This window comes from Cydia pomonella, chromosome 6 (assembly GCF_033807575.1).
Source record: "Cydia pomonella isolate Wapato2018A chromosome 6, ilCydPomo1, whole genome shotgun sequence".
NCBI classification, from domain to species: domain Eukaryota; kingdom Metazoa; phylum Arthropoda; class Insecta; order Lepidoptera; family Tortricidae; genus Cydia; species Cydia pomonella.
In genome coordinates this window covers 19,183,946-19,199,815 of record NC_084708.1, presented here as the reverse complement: position 1 = coordinate 19,199,815, position 15,870 = coordinate 19,183,946, and the positions used below count along the sequence as shown (strand labels likewise).

The window sequence follows — 15,870 nt, the reverse complement described above, 5'->3', positions numbered from 1 at the left end:
GCTCAAGACCGATCCGGATGGCGGCGCACTGTGGACGCCCTCTGCCTCATATAGTGGATATAGGACAAGTCATGTCATAAACTCAATTGACAATATTCCAAAATTCCATGGTGAATAATCGAACCTGCTCACAAATTTTGTTCTGTAGAGGAGAACAGCCAGACAGCGATACAGAGATCCAAAATATTTTCCATATAACAGACTTGCTTCGCGCTCCTTTGACAAAAACTATTTGACTTAAATGCTATATTTAATATAAAAATATAGGATCCTCAGCAATGTTGCTTCCTTTATCGCAATTTTAGACAGTGATAAAATGAGAGCCATGCAAGGAAAATAAAACGCGCGGTTATCGGTGCACAGTAAAAGTTGCGGAATAAATCGCAGCCGCGGGAGTCGGTGTTGGTCCGGCGCTAAACACTTCGACTTACTTCAACAGTGTATAAGGCGATAACAGTAACTACAGTAAGTAAACACAAATGGGGTGAGCGAATGTCTTGTACCGCATACTTATTGCGGCTCAGGACCGCTTCGGCCTCAGTTTCATTTCGTCAACTTCTTAAGTAGTTCTCATTCGCATTTGGTCTACTGTTCCGATTCGCCAGCATTCCTATATCGTCACTTAACACTATCGTGAAAACTCTTCTTTCTAGAGAGCAAAATAGAAACATCCCTTTTTCTAGTGCGACAGGGGTAACATACAAAAAATAGGGAATTTCGAGCATGGCTATCATAATAATATATTTATGGCACTTTGTCTGTCTCGATATTTAATTGGTTAAAAGTGTAAACCTGCTAGATCCATTTTTAAAAATAATTTTGAACCTTTATTTATATAGTAGAATAATTAGTCGCCATTCCTATGTGTGTTAAATACATCATACAAAAATGTATGTTTAATGTATGTTAATAACATTGTTGTCTATGTTGGACATGAATCAGGGCGACTGGGTCTAGACCATTTTAATGATTTAGTAATTATATGACATAGCATTGTGGATGATTTAAGAAGGTGACGAAATAGGATTGTGGACAAAGTTGCTATGAGCTATGTCCAACATATACAACAATGTGTTTAACATACATTTTCCGCAAATGATTAATCTGCTGTTACTAACTTTCTTTACTGCAACTAACAGTTTACTTTTCCTTACTGCCTCTGCTTATTTCTGTTCGGAAATCGTGTTTGTATTGCGAGTGGTAATAGCCCAGTTGGGGGTTACACACAAGCTAGCCCGCTTTGAACTTCTGTGCATTTATCACTTTAGCCATTGGTTAAGGAATTTGTGTCAAGTTTAAGATTTATTGAACAAATGAAAATGTATTACATTTTGCAATTGGTTCATTTGCAGTCAATACTAAGCGCCGGTGGTGGTACCAAACATGTACTTACATTGATCTCAAACTATAAACTCATCATAATTATATTTAGTATTTTATTAACACGAAGCATAAGAAGTGAAACAGCCAATGTTTAATAATATGTAATACGATATGGTTGCTGTAAAGAGCAATCCTCTAGGTTGAGTGAAGAAGTACAAATGAAATGAATTATTTGTATTTCTCACAACTAATGAACCATAGATAAATACCTTATATCTAGCATACATATTATAGAACAAATCTTTATAACTATAAACACCAACCAATAACTAACTGAATGAACTCAATGGACTGTTAAAATGCAACAAAAAAGTGCTGATAAAATATGTTAATCTATGACTTACCTCAAGCCAGGAATATCGGTGAGCGGAGCCCCATCCTCTCCTAACCAGGACATGACAGGCGGGGGCGTGCCGTGCGCTGCACAGGCCACCCGGGCGCCGGTACTGTTGGAGAACGCCAAGCGTGCTGGCGGCTCCATCAGGAACATCAGCTGGCTCCATGCGGGCGCAGCTGAAACAAAAACCTGAGGTCAGGTATGATAGCATTTGCATTTAATGACCTACGAGCCTAGTCAGTAGTAATCAGGTCTACGAAGCAAGAGTGGTTTTGGGTTCAAAACCTGGTGAAAGCATTAGTGTTGTGTTTCTCACATATATTTTTCTCGAGTTATAGAGACCAGATTATTTCTATGTATCTATTTGTATTATGTATGTCGTCGTCTACTGCCCATGAAACATGCCTCATTGAGCAGACTGTGGGACTAGGTCCATTTGTGCAAAACTGTCCATAATATAATAATATATATATATATCGGTCGGCAACGCGCATGTAGTCTGCAAATACTGTAATACTCATGTACGCGGAATGCAGCATTGAGTTTGCAACTTTAATTCGCTAAATGTACTGCAGCTTTGAATTCTAGGTAAGTAAAGGGATCTTTGGGTCAAGACTATTGTAGTTTTATCTTTGACCCAAACAATGGTTTTTTGTTTGATTCCAGGAGTTCTATTCGAACTATATAACCGTTTTACAGTTGTTACCTATGCTTTTGTCAAGAAAGTTTTTTTTCTATAACCATTCATAGCAAAATTACACCATATTAGATATCAAAAGTACGTTCGAATTGGTTTCTTGACTTCTGGGAAAGATTTCTTCACTTGTTTAACTTTTAAGTAGTTTGTTAACTGAAACTTTTAACACCGACTTAGAATTCACTCCCACATTTATCAGTGAACGTAGGTATGTGGAAGCCAGGCCTAAGATCAAAAGCGGTTCAAAGCGGATTCCATGCGAGATGCCGTTAGGGACGAGCGCGGTGAGTGGAATAGACTGCGAGCGCGCCAGGAAGTAGGTTGTACTTTATTACACTTTTTTTCAGGACGGTAGCAAATAAGCATACAAACTAAAACTCCAAAGTTGTTATATGCACGTCATCATGCCATTTTACGTATGTATTGACTGTAATTCTAACTATATTAAGACGAAAGTGGAGGACTTGCGCAAAATCGGCTTTATATTTATATTTTTTTATACAATACAAACGTAGGTCTCATTTTCCTCTCTGGATATTAACACTAAATATTTTGACACAATATATTATATCAACCACAACTATGCCCCTACGTTTGATTTTTTTTTCGAATTTCTAACATTAGAAGAGTTATGAGCATTTGCACATTTCTATGAAATCTGTTTGTAAATGGTGTTTCCCTTTAGATCGTGGTGTCGACACGGTCCTACATAACCAAATTCGATGTCTGTGACAAATAAAGCTGAATATATATTCACCCATTTCTTGTGTCTATAGACCCCGTTTTAAAGATATGGAGAAAAAAAATAGTTTTCTTCGATTTTTTTCTGAATTAGATAGGTAAAATTTAAGGACTAGCCGAAACTCAAAAACTGATGTCAAAGTGTTTACTGGTATCATTTGGATTATTGGTGAAAATCCTTGAAGTTGTAAATCGTATCTTTTCACCTGGGTATAGAGTAGTAAGATAATAAAAGCAAACATCTGTCGACAGTTGTAACGAGCTGTGTGAAATCGCAGCCATCATTCGGCCAAGCCAGTGACGACGACAAACCGTCGGATCGCAGGAATTTCAATAAAGCCGGCTGTCGGCTAATTACGACGACAGTGCCGAGTCGGTCAGAGAGATCCGCCCGTTTTCAATTCAAAAGCGAGCGGATTTCTTCGCGCTTGTAAGTCACGACTTTCAGTGGGTACAGTCAACGAATAATTATGATTTCTATGTCACTTCGTACCTTGTTATAGTAATAATCAATATGAAATTCGCTAGGGATCTCATATTTTCTCACTGTGACAAGACAAAGATTTGTTAAAAATTATGTAGTTAATGAATAAAGTTTCATTGGCACCCTGATTTAGAAAATAAAACTAATTATTTTCCACGCTGGTGAGGGAAAAAATATATAGTCTTTTTCACTTATGATCACCATATTCATTAATGTTCATCATGAATACGAACATGTATATCCTATTTAATTTTTAGGGTTTCGTACGAAAAAGGCACAAAAAAGGTATAATTATATTTATCTTGTATTTTTTTTTAATGTCCTATGCTACCGCAATACACAAGTATTCATAAAAATAAGTTATTAGGACGGATGTTTACGAGTATTTATCAACAAAAATCACTTTTGAACTACTTTTGTAATTTAACTGCCTCTGCATGTATTTTTTTTATCATTTCTGTAAGATCACGTTGAAAGTAAATTTATGTCAAAAAAAAAAGAAATCAGTTCAAAGTTTATACAGCGCCAAACAAACCTGTTTTTTGGGTTCCGTAGCCAAATGGCAAAAAACGGAACCCTTATAGATTTTTAAAGAACTTTGATAGTATGGTTTGTATAACCGTAATATTCTATAACCAACCAATCAGGCTGAACTCTCGAAACCCAACGACGTAGACGCGGAACGTGTGTAATTTGTTTTGCATAATGAAAGGTGCTCTAATTGACTCCGTGAAGTCGAATTGTTCTGTTCCGTCGACAAATATGCTTCGTGGGTAACGAAAATGAAAAATAAACATTCAAAGTATATTTTACTTTGCTAATTTTCTTGAACTGTAAAGATGTAACACTTGTGTGGCTTCTTTAATGAACTTGGTGACTTTGAAAGATATCCCATGAATAACAAAAAGATGTGAAACTGGAATCTAAGTTAAAGAATTGAGTGTCTGCCATCTACCTATGGGTGCCTGCCAAGATTTTTAGATTCCAAAAAATCTAAAATATTTATTCCCAAACCTCAAAGATGCATGTAACGCCATCTACGACGTAGCTTTTAACGTATGTAGCCGGGTACGACCTTAAACTACGTCCAAAAGAGAGGTATGGGCAAAGTGAATGTCATCTTGCGTTGTGTGGTAGGGCACAGCACAGCGGATATCATTCCAGATCTAGAGCCCAACTGGGGAAGTACTTTACAGAAAAGAGCTGCTAAATAACACTAGACCCTAGTCATAAAGTGTTGTGTTCCTGCCGGTGAGTAAGGTTGCCCGAAGTCAACGAGGGTGCGGAGTGTTAGGGTCGGCAACGCGCATGTAACTCCTGTGGAGTTGCAGGCATCCATAGGCTACGGAGACTGCTTACCATCAGGCGGGCCGTATGCTCGTATGCTTGCTTGCCACCGACGTAGTATAATTTATATATATTTTTGTTCATATATATGTTCCTAAAAATAAAGAGATCCAAATTGCACTGTTATTTTCCGATGAAGGGAAACTTTATGCTATCAACTCCTTAACCAAATGGCGCGAGCATAAACTTGCTTACGACGTTAACTTAATGAAACGGTATTACACGCAGCGCGCGCGATGGGTACTTAAATTTGGGCGTCGCCTCCTGGACTATAAAAGAGCATTTTGCTGCGTTAGGTGCGTAAAACAGACGAATATGGTGTCCTGGCTATATGTACGCTGCTACTGTAATCCGGTAATCCGGGGTAGTGAGTTATTTTAGTTCTCACTTTTTCTGGTTTATTTTCAGCCCATACTAGTAAACAAAAACCTACTTCGATCACATCAAAGCGAATATCAAAATCGGCGACGATATTATATTTGTTTTATACATTTGACTTTTAACTTAATTTTTCTAAACGTAATAATTCTTCAAATTATTTTGCATGATGTTTATATCAAGGCTCGGAACCGGTTTATAAAATATCGGTAAATATCGGTTTATTTCGGTTTTGTTCCGAACTTTTATAAGAATGCGAACGTTTTAAAAACTTTATTGTAACCTAAAAAAAACCGGTTTATTCGACGAGCGACGAAACGGCCGGCCGGCCTGTTGGTTTGCCACGTAAACATAGACACTGACGTAGGAAGAAACCGGTTTTTATTTCCCTAACTAAACCGGTTAATTTTAAACGGTTTTTCGAGATAAACCGGAATTAAAAGGTTTTACGCCAAGTACATGATAACGGTTTAGAAATTTAACCGGTTTCTGAGCCTTGGTTTATATCGTCTGAAAACATTGAAGTTCTTCTCTGCTTCCGGGGTTTAGTTTGATAAGTCTTATTTTTAAAATGTCATAAGTGTTAGGTTAAGGAAACTAAGGACAAAAGCAATAAGATAGAGGCTTGTGTGCCAGAATTATTAAAAACCTTACTGTATAATTATTTATACCCATTTTTTGTTTCACTATTTGAAGGCTGTCTGGAAGAGATCGCTTTATAGTGATAATTCCGCTTGCTGTTACATACTCATTTTATTCATGTATTTGTTTGTGTTATGAACTTTTCTGTAGTAGTACAAAATAAATAAAATATAAAACAAAATAAAAATATCGATTTGAAAAATATTTCCGTTATATATTGAATTATTAAGAGACAACGCACAGTCAAACCGTTGAGCATTTCCTTGATATTAAAAACACACATTTATCAAATGTTGCACACCTTCAATAAGTAAATAGATAAGGAATAATTTTGAGATATAGCCCGTAAGGAGTTGAATATGAGATTGAAAGTTTTAACTTCGTACATAAGTTGGTAGCAGTGTACACCTCGCCAGTCCCAGCCGGCAGGTGCTCGATAACAGCATCATACGGCTTCTTTATTTCTTCATCCGATGATACTTCACCGATAAACGTTATTGCGGCGTTACAGAGTTAATGCCTTTAACATTAACTCACGATAACATTATTGATTTCTATTACACTCCCATTCACTTAAGGGTATTTTTTGAAAGGCCTTATTTTCTATTTTATTTATCTATACGAATTAAAAGGTATCAGATTTGAGCAGAGATAAAGCAAAGTAGAGAGATGACTACGTTACGCTACGGAGCGTTAACGATTGTATCGTTGGCTACGCGGCCAGGAAAGAAAGAAGGTATAGTCAACAATTGTTATATTAGCAACTGTTTAGGGTGTATACTTGTATAGGTAAGTAATCTACGTATTTAAAATAATATGTTTACGTTTGACGGTACCTAGTCGTGTTTATATGTTTTTTAAAAGATTGGTGTGTAATTTATAAGCTGCAATAAGTACGCTTAAGAAAGTACCTAAGTATACAAATTATAATAGAATTTGTAACGGCTCTTTAACAAGGGGCATTAAAAGTTTGGAATATAATAACCTGAGCTTAGGATATTATAGTGAAACGTATTTATATTATAGTTTAGTTCAATATATAAAAGATTTATTTGTAACTTAAATCGTTAAATTCATGTATTTCGGATTGGGTACTTTAGTCATTTAGCGCAAAAATATTAAATCTGCTAGTCCTAACGTAAATGGTTTATTCTTATAAACCTTAATAGCGAGTAATTTCTAGAAATTGTTCTCTTTTCTATTATCCTGTATCTATCTCTTCATATTATTTAAGTTGCTTAGCAATTTACACAAGTATTTTAGAGACCTGAACTATTAAACTACGCCATCTCATAAGCCGGTGGGCTCTGCATAACTTAGTAAACGTTAAGTTTCTCAATTCCAGGGTTGACACAAACCACGTGGGCACGCGGCATTGAGAATGACATGTGACTCGCTGCAACACTCCGTTGAATATTAGCGAGATAAACCCTGTATATTGGTATATGGTGAAAAGCAACGCAATGGGAGTCTGGCAACGCCAATCATTTCTGTAACTATAATAAAGTCTTCTTTAATCTTTTCTTAAAAGCGGTGGTGGCCGAGTGGATATGACGTCCGACTTTCAATCCGGAGGTCGTGGGTTCAAATCCTGGCTCGTACCAATGAGTTTTTCGGAACTTATGTACGAAATATCATCTGATATTTACCACTAGCTTTTCGGTGAAGGAAAACATCGTGAGGAAACCTGCATACATCTGCGAAGAAGTTCAAAGGTGTATGTGAAGTTCCCAATCCGCATTGGGCTAGCGTGGGGACTATAGCCCGAGCCCTTTTGCGCATGAGAGGAGGCCTGTGCCCAGCAGTGGGACGTATATAGGCTAAATTATTATATTATAATCTTTTAATCTCTCTCCTGTAGAAATTTTGCAGATGTGGCTTTGTTTTACTTAGGTTACGAATATCTTTCTTGACTGAGATTCAATAAGGCTTTCGTAACAACCATCGAGCTCATGCATTCTTGATAAAAATCTGAGCAAAAACAGAATCTATACGTTTTACGCTGCATGTCTTAAAAACACAGGTTCGCGAGCCCAACGTGGAGTTTTAATGTAAAAAAATATAGATAATAATACTAGGTAGTTACAACTTATTGCAGACCTGGGGGCGTAGCAAATGGCAATCGTATATCGAAAAACACCGAGCCGTCATAGCTCTCAAAGGAACAATTACACATTCTTAATGTGTTATCGTAGTGAGATGACGACAATGATAGCGTGTGACTGTGACTCCTCTGGAGTTTCTAATTTATTGTATTCGCGTACTATAAGTAGGGCTAAGATGATGCCTGTCATGTTCTCACAAGTACGTAAGTGCGAAAGTGACGCATAACATGACAGGTGATAAAAATGCGACCATGATACCGCTGCAGATAGGCTTAAAACTAGGTAAAATGTAGGTTAAAGTATTTTTTTACAGATAAATTACGTCAAAAATATTATGGTCGGTCGGTGTAGACCTGGCTCATAACACTGCGGCCGCCGGGTAACTTCAAACACTATCCGGACTGTTAACCCTTCGCCCGTAAACGCGCGCGTTACTGAACCCTTCCGGAATAGGGCTGCAAGTTACAGGAGTGATTTAGTGTTTCATATAAACATACCGTCACATAAAATAAACACAAATAGCAAAGTGCCTTGGGTAAGTATTTCATTTCCTTAATTATCCAATAATACTATACAAGTTATACTATTGTATAAGTTACTTTTGATACAATACAAATACTCTTTATTGCACTCAAAAAAATAATACAGAGAGAAAACAGCATCAGAAGTAGAGGTAAACAACAGGCGGTCTTATCGCTAAAAAGCGATATATACCAGTCTTTAGGTTGCGGAAATCGATAAATTTTCATAATGTTAGTAGGTGTTGTAAATCCAATGAAAGAAATCTAATTTTCATAATGGATTTTACGTTTAAAAAATAGTCCTTATGACTAGTACCTATATCACAACCTACCTATCTATCTTCTGTGACTACCAAACCGCACGTGTTACTACCTGCATAGAAAATGGTCCTTAACTTTAACCGGTTATCGACTTACAACTGTAATTGAAATAAGATTCAAAATAAACAAATTTATGATTACTGAGTGCCGGCGAGTCGAACGCTACCGAACTAGTCTAAAATATGTCCTCGAGATGCGTAACAAAGGCGCGTTATCGGAGAGCGCACCTACACTGGTTTTTTGAGCGTTGGACTAGCCCGCGCTCAGGTGCCAATTAGAATTATACGACTCTTTTTTTGCAGGTAGTGGCACGCGCGATTTTACTAAACAATAGCCAAAGGATTAGCCGCTCGGGGCCAGCTTTAAATCGAACGACTATATATGTGTAGGTTTTCTCAATGACTTAGTAACCGAGATAAACGACTGGCTAAACTAACCGCTGGCCGATGGTTGAACAAAACAAGGCCAGCCATGTTTTGATGTGCAACTTTGAATGATCTACTTTAAATATATAACTTTTGAGGTTCTGTACCCCTAGTGTAAATATTTTCGACAGCGAAACGTGACGTACGCGTTTGCGTTAAGTGTCATTTTGTAAGAGATTTTTGATTTTTTAAAACGTCCCGCTTGGCGCGCTGTTCAAAAACCCATACAAAATGAGACTTAACGCAAACGCGTACGTCACGTTTCGAAATCGAAATTATTTACACTAGGGGTACGGCTGTCTACGTCTACGTAGCTGTCAGTGAAACCATACTATATAATTATTCAGAATATTCATCCCTGTACTTTAATATAGTCTTAACATGTCAACATAGCTTTGCTAATGCGAGAATACCTTTGAATATCCTTCACGGCCATTACGTATTACGGATTATATTAATATGCACCTCCTTTAACTTGGCCCGCCCGAATAATGCCTTTGATGTGCCAATATGTATGCGCGACATGCTCACGAGAGACGTAAATTGAAATTTACCAAGGTTCACCTTACCCCAGCGGTCACCTTCGAGGAAATTTCCGAACTGGATCACACACAGTACTGCCTAACAAGAGCAGCTTTCGCATAATCCCCTTTCCACCCAGTAATGGATGTGTGGTTAGGATCAATATAGTCTAGGGGGTGTTAGAAGGATGAAAGGATTTATTGGAAATTGTTATGGGTTGTACAATAGGTGTGTTAATATTCAAAGGGTAGCGTTGCAAATGTTTAGTGGTATTGTTTTTATGAATTACAACTTGAAGTGCTACAGTTTTTTAGCAGAATATTCTGTTGCCAATTCAAGCGCGGAAAGAAACGTTATGTTATAGAAAGCAAACATACCATTAGCATCAAAATGTTGGCCTGTTTTTATTTAGCCTTGGTCGTAACAACTGTATAAAAGGGCTCAAGAACAGTCTGATTCTAAACCTTCTACTGTGGTTCTGTTTTGTTTTGAACTGTCGGTCCACCTCATGGGTGCTTGCTCTGCTTCTCTGGCCATATACGCCACCATTAATTATACGTTTTTGAAACTGGATAGCGCCATATTTATGACCATTTATCTAGAGAACTTTAGCTTTCTCATAAGTCGTGGGTAAACTCAAGTGAACTATATTTTAGACAGCATAAACTTGTATTACATGCAATTTGATTGCTCTACAATACATTATAAGCACGTTTTTTTGTAAAAGCCTAGTTACTCCTATTTGACTATTTTATATTAATTAAAGTTTATGAAACAAAACTTAAATTTTTAATTCCAATTGCTACTGAACTGCCGCGCCACATTGCTGTCAGTCATTTATGAGAACATTGTCAGTTAATTTTTCTATGGTATTGCAGCCAGCTATAAATGTGGTGCTGTCAACACAGTCACAAATGAATTCGTAGATTCGTAGTCGACAACATTCTAGATTAACGGCTAAATATACCTTTCGGAAGCGCTAAGTTGGCGGCGACTACTGAAAACGATCACCAGTTTTTTGGTAAAAAAATATAGGTTCAATGAAAAATATAGCTTATAGTGTCTCAAAAAAGTATTTAAGCAATTGAAACCTCGTAGATGTCTTGTCTATATGCAGCCCAGTTAATATTCTTAAACGTTTTTTTTTTTCTAAAATATTTATTAAGTTATCACGAACATTTTACCAAAAAAAAATCTCAAGTGAGTATAAACTAATAGACGTTTTAAGGCGCCCCAATCTGGGATAAACTGTTTATCATAACAGCTTGTTCGGCGCGTCATCTTAAGTGACAGCGGCTGAAAGCTCTTGCCCTTAATGACAGTTAAAACAAAAAATGGGTACATTTTTTAAAGGAAAAACAGATGTATTACAATGTTGACAATTTAATTTTGAGTTCTTATTTCGGGGTAAACATAATAGAATAGAATATAATTTGTTTTATTCATAAACACACAAACAGAAATAGACATACATAAAAGAGAACATAGTGAGAGTAAAGTGTCACGAAATGGCCTCATCTCAGCATGTTGCTGGCGATTTCCAAAGCTGATCTTCCGATGAGACCATCGAGTGCGAAATAATCACGGAAGGTAACAGACATAAGGAAATAAACATAAAATAATTCGAAATAAATTACGCACAGTAGACAAGCTAATACAAAAAGAGATACAACATGACGAACATACTTAACCCTAAATTTAAATAAAATTGCACGGACGAGATGAACGTACCTGTACCGGTCCGGTCGGATCATATTGTGGCGCGGCATTAAGCGTTCATAACTAGCGCCAAGTCAGCGGTAGCTACACGAATTAAATTTAATGACAGATTTGACAAACATAATAATAAGATGATTCTCATAATCTCAATCCGTTTTCGATCATGAAAACCATAAAACAAAGTTGACTAAAATACGTAAACAAAAGAAAAACAAATAGTAACATAATTAGCTCAAATAAAAGGATGGTGTGTGGGGAATGGTGTCGATTTCATTGCGGAAGGAAAACAAGGAAGGAAAAACATTGTGGTAAGTAATAATAGAGTCTTGACTACAGGCAACTTGTTTCCAATCTGCAGGTTTCCTGGTTAAGCTGGTGATTGAGCAAGTACTGTTTAAGCTTTGTCTTAACACTATGAATACTTTGCATGTTTCTCACTGGCGGCGGCACATATGCTTTTTTTTAAACAAAAAATCAATGGATCAATTGTATTTTCGTAACTGTTGCGAATATACAAGTTTTTTGTTAATGTTACTGGTCTCATTGTGTAAAAGTAAACTTTGGGGCAGTAACTATAGGTAACAGTATTTTTTTGTTATAGAAACATTTAAGTTGTATTATATTTGAAGAAAATAAGATTTTATTGCCTAAATAAGACATTTACATAAAAATACCTATCAACATACCATTATTATTAATATCCCGACATCTTTTCTCATTTAATGGAAATAATTATCACGGTTAGTTGCTTTCATTTAACACGGGAATCGAGATAATTGCTTACAGACACACGTGTATGTCTGTAACGACTGTTTAATGACGTATAACGTTTGATAAACAAAAAACATTTTATTTTAAATTGAACAGAATGACTATTTTAAGGATGTCACGCTCGTTCAGTGCCCCTAGTGTACATTTAGTCAATAGCGAAACGTGACGTACGCGTTTGCGTTAAGTCTCATTTTGTATGGGTTTTTGAACAGCGCGCCAAGCGGGACGTTTTAGAAAGTCAAAAATCTCATACAAAATGACACTTAACGCAAACGCGTACGTAACGTTTCGCTGTCGAAAATATTTACACTAGGGGTACTGATATTAAGACGAAAGTGGAGGACCCGCGCGAAATCGCCTATTCATACTAACGTCGTCCTCATTTTCCTCTCTGGATATTAACATTATTGCATATATTTTGACAAAGTTTACGTTTTTTTTTGTAATCTTTTAAAAGTGTATGGAGCCTTAAAAAAATACTATGAAATCTGTTTTTCGCTCCTATTTTTACAATAATCAAAAACTCAAACGTAGAGGGCATAGCTATGGTTAATATACATCAAAGTATGTGAAAATATTTTCCATAATGGCAATATTGAGAGAGGAAAATGGGGACTACGTTTGTATGAAGAAGCGGCTTCAAACAAAAACGTCACTTTTGACACTACCTACCATATCCAAACCATATCTATTTTTATTTATTTATTTATAATATATATTTTTTTTTTTTTTTTTGATTAGGCCAATTTATTACTAACATAGTTCTTAAGGATTTACCCATTGTCACTAACATATTTAATTATAATTTTAATTTTAATTTTTATCTTAATTTATATTGTATTTTAATGTATGGAATTTATTTTCTGAATTAAAATTATTGAATTGAATTGAATTGAATATCATATCTTTAGGAAATTTTGGACGTATCTTAAAGTTTGAATCGGGTCATATGTATTTAACTATTTAGAAAGTGTCTGCCGTAGCTTTGTCGTTAGAAACACTGCTGGCGAAGTTGTGGACTGGGTCCGAATTAATTGGTGTTACGAGTACGAATACATTTGTTTCGGAGTTATGGGTGTTTTCTATGTAGGCATCAAGTGTTATTTATATACACATATTTGGTTTTTAACTTTGTTAGACATAACCATGATATAAGCTTATTTTTTCTGTTTGTATTTTGTTCCGTTTCGGTCTAAAAGTAAATTAATTATCAATTTTAAGTTTTGTTGGTCACTGAAGTTTGATAGTTACGTAAGTAATAGCATTAAATTCATGAGTATCGACAATCTATCTCTATCATCGGCTCGAGTTCAGAGGTCCTACCACGAAAACCGAAATTCGCAAATTGCGGGAATCTTTCTCTTTTACTCCAATGAAGGCGTAATTAGAGTGGCAGAGCGTGTGAATTTTGATTTTCGCTCGCTCTACAAACAATACTTGAATCAGCGGCATGTTTGTTAATTTTTATTTCGCGAACGATATCGCTAACTAAAGTACTATAAATGCAATGTACCTCTTGCCAAAATGGGCACTTGGCAACCCCCTTCCGATAGTGAAAATGCTTATATTCCACAATTTAGCTTAGTGGCCGTTTACATCGTTTACGAGTGCATGTGGCGTCGCGTCATTAAAAATAATGCTTCCTCTATCCCCCCATTCCCCACTCATCTGAGGGGCATACGCGTAATTGGGTAGCAACGTGTGATAGGACAAAGCAGACAAATCTCTCAAACTTGAGTCTCCATATGATTGTAGTTCGGAAAGGAAACTTTACGGCAATGAAATAAAAACGAGTTTAGAATGTTGTAATTGGCTTAGATACGACGATGAGAAAGTTAGCCGTAGCAAAGTGCTGAGAGCTGAAAATGGTTGAAAGACGCAATTCTAACAATGGTTGGCCATTGAAATCGTTAGGAATGTGGGGTTATAAGTATTTTTCATTGTAATTGTATGGATTCGTAGTCTTTCTAGTCTTTGTTAAAGTTCAATGTTGTAATATTCCAGACGCATCAACAATTACAAAATTATGGTTTCAGCGTTTTACAGTTTTTACTAAACGTGAAATAACTAGGAGAACATTAGTATTATATTATTTAATTATAACTATGAATATCTATTCAAAGTAAGTTTTTGTTTTGTAGCATGGTCTACTATATTATTTCACTAAGCAATTAATCAAATTTCACTTAATAGTTTCAAAGTGTGCTCAAACTAGCCGGGCGAAATCACTCATGTTCGTAGTGAGAACAATTGTAGTAGTATACAAGAATGCACAGAAGGTCCACTTTTATTAAGGCATTAATAAATTAACGCAACTATCACCACGCTTTGCGCAACCCTTAAAATAAAGTCGAAGCTCACCCTTAATTCACATTTATTATTTAAAAGCATCTGTTGCATACTATATCAAACACATTTTTTTATATAATAACAACATCGTAATTTATTGCATTTCGCAGGATGTTTTTGTTATAAAATGTAACTTTTTTAATATCCGCGATAGTCATTTATTTATTTAACCTTTATGCACAGTACAAAAAAGTACGAATGGTGGACTTAATGCTTTAAGGCATTCTCTACCAATCAACAATCATGAATTAAAGAAAAAAAGTAATTTCGATCTAACCTTACGTTGTATGGAATGCACAATCTGTCCTCCTTTGTATCGTGTGACAAGAATGAAGGTAGTTACGAAATTACATGTAATTACAGCATCGCCCGCCAGAGGGCACTTCCGGCGTCTGCGGGAAACTATGCACATTTTACTATTATTATACGAAAGGTATGTGGTTTTAAAGTGCTAATAATTTCTGATTATTGTCTGATGTTTTCAAAGTATACATATTTCAAATATATAGGTATAAATATGTCTACATGAATCTTAAGAGACTTGAACTGTTGGGAGAGTTAAACTATAATGTGACTTTTGACATACTTAAGTTCATACAACAGAAAAAACAAAGACAACAGAAAGATTAATTTGACTGATTTCTATTTTCTTTCCGCTTTCATACTTTAATTTATGATTCAAAATATTAAAAACGTGACATACATGTGAGCATCTACTTTTAATGCTGGGTGAAATTTCTTGTGATTAAATATTCCGAAATGCGTCCCTCGTAGCACTAAATCTGAATTTAAGCTTGTAAACTGTGTTATTTAGCTTGTAAACTAGGATGTGCTTTTAATATAGCAGTTAAGTAATATGCTGTTTGTATGACATCGCTAAACCTTAAAGCTTAAACGCTTAAAGCCAGACGTGGACATTTGTGTATAATATTCCGATGTTGTACATACATCCTTCTGGAAATCCATCCATCTGCAGTTTAAATTTAATAAAATGATATGTATATACCTATATGTAAAACCATAGAATCGTAATTTCCATAGAATCAAATTTACCTTCCTGTATGGTATTTCTTTTTTTTCTATTAAAATATTAGAAATGTAATGAATAGAATCAGGCGTTACTTTGCG

General features: G+C 35.8%; 1 long non-coding RNA gene across 1 annotated transcript in view; it reads right to left on the bottom strand.

Annotated features, from left to right (window-relative positions):
* Nucleotides 1-950: 950 nt before the first annotated feature.
* The window catches only part of LOC133519223 (uncharacterized), a 121,835-nt gene continuing 106,915 nt past the window's right edge, over nt 951-15,870 (bottom strand). Inside the window, exon 3 of the long non-coding RNA XR_009799602.1 lies at nt 951-1,896. This is a non-coding gene — a long non-coding RNA (uncharacterized LOC133519223). The remainder of the gene's footprint in view (nt 1,897-15,870) is intronic.